Raw genomic sequence first — 7,753 nt, forward strand, 5'->3', positions numbered from 1 at the left:
CTAATTTTAGCGGTTTAGCCCCCAAATTAAAGCATATCAAAAGATCAAGTGGGTCACACCACGGGAAACAGTAGGCATAATGATTTCCACCGTTGAAACCATAATGGGCCCAACAGTGATGTTTGTTTGTTAACAAACCTATTCATAAGATCACACAGACATGGATTAATAGAAAAAATAATTATAAGCTTGATCCAAAACTTCTGTAGCCCCTAAGAAATGATCAACAATAGAAGTTCAATTCAAAATTTCATTTGGTGTGGTCCATTTGAACATTGGATACGTTTAGATTTATCGGCTCAAGCCATGAAATTATCTGTTAAGTTTGCCCCGCTGATTATCTAGTTTGCCCCGTTGAATTTCATGTTTGCCCCGATCAATTTCATGTTTGCCTCGCTGATTTCCTAGTTTGCCTCGCTGATTTTCTAGTTTGCCCCGCTGATTTTCTAGTTTGCCCCGCTGATTTTCTAGTTTGCCCCGCTGATTTCCTAGTTTGCCCCGCTGATTTTTTAGTTTGCCCCATTAATTTTCTAGTTTCCCCCGCTGATCTTTTAGTTTGCCTCGCTGATTTTCCAGTTTACCCCGCTGATTTTATAGTTTGCCCCGCTGATTTTTTAGTTTCCCCCGCTCAATTTCATGTTTGCCCCACTAATTTTCATATTTCCTCCACTGATTTTCTAGTTTGCCCCGCTGATTTCATAATTTGCCCCGCTGATTTTCTAGTTTGCCCCACTGATTTTCTAGTTTCTCCCGCTTAATTTCATGTTTGCCCCTCTGAATTTCTAGTTTGTCCCAGTCAATTGCATGTACGACTGAAAGTTGGGCGGGTTCAACCCAACCAACCCGTGACTGACCCGACATTGGGTTAGGCTCGGGCAGGATATATCAGGTCTGATCTCAAGCTTGGGCTATACAAACACCAACCTGATAAAACTTAGGTTGGACTTGGGTTGCCTGACCCAACCCGAACCCAATCAATATATTAGTTACTTATAAATTATAATTGAGTGTGGATTGTTTGTGTAGAAGGTATACTAGTGATGTCGGGTCTCATTTGTCCACGTCATTTCCAAAGACTCAAGCTAACAAGATATATCGGATTTCTCTCTTCCAAATAGATTGCGTGCTATGCTACATGATTTTTTAAAGGAGTAGTCCTATATATTTAGCTTGGTTTTTTAAAGAAAAAAAATGAATTTCTTTATGATGAATAATTACGTATATAATTAATAAAATCATAGATACAAAAAATAAGTCATATATTGAAATATAATAAACTAATGTAATAATGAAAATATTAGCACGTATACACCCGACCAACCTAATAAAATCATAGATACAAAAAATAAGTCATATATTGAAATATAATAAACTAATGTAATAATGAAAATATTAGCACGTATACACCCGACCAATAGATTGGGTTGGGAATTCTCAACCTAATCAACCCGTCGAGCCCTCTTGGGTTGGGTTTAGGTTGAGAATTCCCAACCCAAGATTGGGTTGGGTTGGGTCAAGGTTTAGGTATGGGAAACTTGGGTTGGGTTAGGGTTGAGCACCAACCTAAACCAACCGGCTCGACTTTCAGCCCTAATTTTATCTTTACCCTTCTCAATTTCATGTTTTATCGGCTAAATTTTTAGTTTTCCCCACTCAATTTCATGTTTGCCCCGCTGAAATTTCAATTTGACCGCGAAGTGATTGAAATTGACCATGAACCGAATGAAATGGATTTTCGACCATCGACCCGATGGAATCTTGGAAAATAAGTAGGTTGTTTGGCTAAATTACCTTCTCCTACCCTAAAATCATATGTGGTATGTTAAGTAAATCATTCTAGTTTAAGAGATATGCTTGTTAAATAAATAGACAAAGAAATGAATTGAAAGATAGAAAAATATCTTTATATTCTTATATATACATATTTACTTAATTATGTATTAGAGAAAATGTAAGGGAGAAAAAGTTCTCTATGTAAAAAAAAAAAAAGTCGGACTGCCGCGGCACTATCGTCGGTTCGGCTGCCACCAAAACGGCAGTAGTGCCGCAGCCTTCGGTGACTATATATGTGATATATATGTGTATATATATATATATATATATATATATATATATATATATATATATATATATATATATATATTGTGATGTTACTTTTGTGGGTCCCATCATGAGGTCTGTGTTATATCCAAAATGTCCATCTATTTGGCGAGCTCATATTATGTCACGCCCCAAACTCGGAAACCGGGGTCACAAAATTTTCGATCGCCGAATCCGGCGCCGACAGCCTCCGTATAACCCCATTCTCGGCTCCCAGCGCCTATTCGTCAGGTTCCGATCCTGGGATGCTACAAGGAGGATTTTCAACATCAGTTTGATTCGTAATAAGCATAACCAAAGGCATAACCCACAAACAACAACCAAAAACTCCATCACATTTACACTATGATCAAAAACTTTACAAGTACAATGAGCATAAAGGGAAATACAATGAAGATGAACAAAACTTCAAAATGATCTGCCACGCGCCCAGGCCTCAGCGCTGCTGCGATCCAACGTCACCTGCACGCAACAATCGTGCATAAGCTTATAGAAAGCTTAGAGGGTGGTGAAAGTGTATGCTCAAGGTGGTAATGCAGTTATGCAGTATCAGAGTAATGCGGAACATGTTGATGAAGGCTAAGAATACCATAGCCGTACTAAGGCCATGCGATGCAAAGCATGAATGATGTCGGCCATACCAAGGCCATGCAATGCGAAATGCAACTCAAGCATACAAATCTTCATCTAAGTCCACATATCGATACAGCTCAAAATTTAAAATATCACCGGATTCTAGTACACTCCAAGCTAGATTGCCGCCCCATCGCGCGCAATAAGGTGAGTGGAAAAGACCTCACTATCCGCCTGCCAATATCGAGCCCGGCTTGTCAATAGCGGACCCATTCCTCGAGCTGGTCAGACTCAGCCTAGCTTTGGCCCCTCCTCTTAGGTGGGTAAAGCCGCACCCCCTTCCAACCGACCACGACACAGTGGAAAGCGTAACTGTCTGGTAATCGGCACTCGACGCTCATGTACCCACTTGGTCTAGACGTTGGAGTAACCTCTTGGTACCATAAGGGTTTAGGAACTTTCACCCAGGGATATCTATAGCACCCCATGTAGAACAGTATTTTCGGTATCCAATTCTGCCAATCACGATACGTCTGTGAAGGCTACGGCCCTGATGTCGCTAGGGCGTACAGTAACCATATCACACAATGCGAATGTATGAATCACACTATCCAGTCATACAGCAATCCTGCGCGTATCGTGCGCTCATGTAGGGCAACACCCCCTGTACGGGAGCCCCTAAATAATCTGCCCAAAGGCATATGCTATGATCAGTCATTCTCATATCAAGCATACATATGATGCATATGATCATGAGTCATGGAACTAAACATGTTATATGGGATGGATGATGTTCACAACGAAGATGGGCCTAGATGGCCTACATATTACACGTATGGGCCCTAGGGGAAGTCATAATGCGGACATTTAACCAACACTATACTTGCAATGGGGACGTCAAACCGCCATTGCTCCCAAGGTATCGCTCATCGTAAATATCATTACATAAATCATGTTGGGATTGCACATTGCAATGGACCTTAGGTATATCCCATTGGGCCTTCAATACATCAAATGAGCCGTATCATATGGGCCTCATATTTATCAAGTGAGCCACATCAATGGGCCGCACCAATGGGCCTTATGTGCATTGCAATGGGCCATAACCCGTGGGCCTTAGAATGCATCAAATGGGCCTAATCTTATGGGCCTTAAGTGTATCAAATGGGCCACACCAATTGGGCCCCATATGTACATCAAATGGGCCTCAACCCATTGGCCCCAGTACATCTTAATGGGCCTTAACCCATGGGCCCCTAATACATCAAATGGGCCTCGACCCATGGGCCCCTAATACATTAAATGGGCCTCGACCCATGGGCCTTACATATATATCAAAGTGGGCCTCAACCATGGGCCATAAGTAAATTGAGATGGGCCTCCCACCACCAGTATATTAAATATGATATAATAATATATATATAGTACATATAATATTATCTATAATATAATATTATATATATATATAAATATACACACACGCGCACACACAACAGGCCCACCGTCCCTGGACGGTGGGGATATAACACAAACATCACAGCGGCCTCCACCGTCCGCCTAGACGGTGGCAATAAAACACTTACATCACTGTGGGCTCCATGTGGGGCCCAACATAATGTTTACGCTCCATCCAACCTGTTGATAAGGCCACGTGGGCCTAGATGAAGGGTGAAAACAAATTTCACCCTGATCCAAAACTTTTGTGGACCCAAAAAGGGTTTCAAAGGTAGAGGTTCAATCCCACTGTTTCCTACGGTGTGGGCCACCCGAGTGCCGTATAGATCTGAAATTTTAAGGGGGCTCACTGTTGTGAGTGGCCCACCTCATGAACGGATTGGATGATAACTAAACATCAAGGTGGGGCCCACAGCTAGAGCCGTGGGTTGCTGCCTGTCCGCCTGTCCGCCTGTCCGCCCGGGCGTTGGTGCGCAGGCAGCGCCTACTGCCTCTTTGACACAGCAGCAGCAGCTACTGTGATGGTTTTTTTTTTTTTAAAAGATGTTTTCCTGCGGTTTTTCACAGGTGGGGCCCACGTTTGATAATCCACTCCGTCCAATGGCCCTCCATAGCTCAAGACAAGCAAAACAAGCCCAATATTGGACCTGTTTCGGTGTATAGAAGCAATAGGGGATATTTCAATGGTAAACCCACTGTTTGCCATGTTATGGCCCGCCTGAAAATCTGATCGGTCCCATCTTTTGGCTCAACGCCTAAAACAAGCTTGGAAAAGGAATGGACGACGTGGATTAAATACCTAAATCAAGGTGGGCCCTATAAGAGTAGGCCATCCCAAATGCTTGTTAACAAGCAAACATTTGTGCTTTCCCTTTTTGTCCAGCGTCTAGGGACGCTGGACGGTTTGGTAGCCCACATGCGTTGGGGTGGGCCTTGCTTAGGTGGGCCATCAAATGATGGATGGTGTGGGTACTACACATATAAGGTGGGCCCCACTTATAAATGGGCCGGATAAAATACCTACCTCAGGGTGGGGTCTAACCTAATGGGCCACACAGCTTCATTATCATCACACATAAAAAAAAGGAAGTAGAGAGGGAGAGAGCAATAGAGAGTGGGACTCGCGTGATGGAGGGACCCCGGCACTATGGGCCCTCCCTTGCACTAAATCATACATCAAGTGGGTCCCATTACACATAGGCCCATTAAATTAAAATCCAACGGTGGAGATCACTTCTCCACTAAATTAGACGGTCTAGATGACCCTAAATATGCAAGAAAAATAAACATCATGATGGGGTCCATGGAGAATGGCCCCATCATGGAATGATCATGATGATCCAAGTGGGCCATCGGCCACATCTTAGGGTCCAAAGTGAGATCCAAACCATTGATCGGTTGGCCTCACTTGGCCCATCTTAAAAACATTAAAACTACCCTGTCAAAGCACCCCACCGCTTGATCTTCTTGCTCCATTGGCTTCCTTAGCTTCTTGTGCTTCTCTTTGATGGAGGAAGATGAGAAATGGATGGCTAGGATGGGAGATCTAGGGATGGAAAGGTGGGCCTCACATGTAGCTTGGAAGAGTTGGAGAGCTCATACGTATGGAATTTTTTTACTTTGGGAGAGTTTGAAAATGAGAGAGAGACTTGTAAAGGGAGAAAGAGAGAGGGAGTGATGGGTGATGGAGTGATGGATGTGGTGGTGATGGGTGTAAGAGGCTTTTTTGACTTTTGTGGCAAAAGTTGTAAGAGAGGGTATGGGTTGTAAGAAACTTTTTGACTTTTAGGGCTTGCTTGGGAAAGGGTGAAAGGTGATGTGTACTTGACATGATGGGATTGATGGGTTGATTGATTGATGTGACACCTTGTAGAGATTCTCTCGAAATTCGCACGCGCGGCGTTTTTCTCGCACCGAACATTGGCCCACATCTCTTGGCCAGAGTATCACATCAGCGCGCGAGTCGTGGCATCGGAACCGCGTCGACGGCGCGGTTGCTATGATATAAGTCCTGAGTTGAGTCTACTTGGGCTGACGGCATGAGAATCAGGGTAGCGCGCAAATACCGATTAAGGGTCGAAGGTTGCCGGAATTCGACTGGAAAGACCGCGGAAGCCTATGGAACGGTACGGTTTAGAATACGGGGCTTACATATTAAAGCTTGAGAGGAAAAATAAGATAGATCTAACTATCAAGTGGACCATACTGTAAAAGGCAGTGGGGAATTGAACGTCTACCGTTGAAACCATTTTAAGGGTTACAGAAGTTTTGGATCATTATGAAATTTGTTTTTCCTCTTCATACAGACCTTTGTAACCTTATGAATAGATTGGATGGAAAATAAATGTCACGGTGGGCCTTACAAAATTTTTAACGATGAAAATCAATTTTCCCACTGCTCTTTGTGGTGTAGTCTAGTTGATCTTTGGATATGATTTTTTTTTTTTTTTGGGATAATGCTCCGAAATGATCTCGAAATATGTATGAACGTTGTGGATATAATAAATACATAACTGTGGGGCCATGTAACTTTGATCTCTTTTGAGCCGTTCGTACAACTCTCGGTTGGAGGAGCGTTAGCGCTCGTCTTCGAAAGGAAGGCAGGGGTATTTTCGTCCTGAAATTCTAACTCCATACGAGGAGGTCCAGGTGCGTATACTAAGTTTGTATTGCTTCCAAAAAATCACTGGATAAAAGGTGGGGTCTACAGACGTAAATTTCTCTACATTCATTCATGAACATCATTTTGGGATATGAGTAAAAAAGTGAGGTAGATCGAAATTGCGAGTGGACGATGCTAAAAAATTAAGAAAATGACGTGGACTATTGAAACTTTATTTGAATACGCATGATATTTATTTGAGACCCAACCTGTTCACTAAGCTAATATATGCATAAATCAAGTGAAAACACAAATATTGGATTGAAAACTTACATAGCCCTTAAAATTTTTTAATGGTGGGCGTCACTCTCCCCTTGTTTGATGTGGTGGGGCCCACTCAAGCTTTAGATATAACTTATTTTTTTTTTGTTCATTCCCTAAAATGATATTTAAAAATGGATTCATTGATGTGGATACAGACTATATATAACAATGGGGCCTGACGTCACTTCATTAGCATGGATTCATTGATGTGGATACAGACTATATATAATAGTGGGGCCTGACGTCACTTCAGTAGCAGGGTTCGCTACTCAACCTGTCGGTAGCTAATCCGTGTTCGATTAACGTGGTCTCACATTTTTACGGTGGATGTGATGTTTTGGACGGGTTAGATGTAAAACACACGACGTGTGGGCCCTACGGTACAGATGCTTGCGCGGTATAGACCACATGAATGGAGGAAGCTCGTGTGATAATAGTCCAAAGGTTGGGTGGATCCCTGACTATGGGGCCCACTGTGATGTATGTGACATGCATCTCACCGTCCATCCATTTTGAAAGCTCATTTTATCGAATAATCCCAAAAATGATGCAGATCCAAATCTTAGATTCACCGTACAACCGAAACAGTCGGGATGCTATTTCCACCGTTAAAATTTCATTGGAGCCACTGAAATGTTTATTTTCCATCCAACCTGTTGATAACGTAAAAAAAACAGTGATGAAGAGACCACACGAGTA

This window comes from Magnolia sinica, chromosome 11, assembly GCF_029962835.1.
Source record: "Magnolia sinica isolate HGM2019 chromosome 11, MsV1, whole genome shotgun sequence".
In the NCBI taxonomy this organism is placed as follows: domain Eukaryota; kingdom Viridiplantae; phylum Streptophyta; class Magnoliopsida; order Magnoliales; family Magnoliaceae; genus Magnolia; species Magnolia sinica.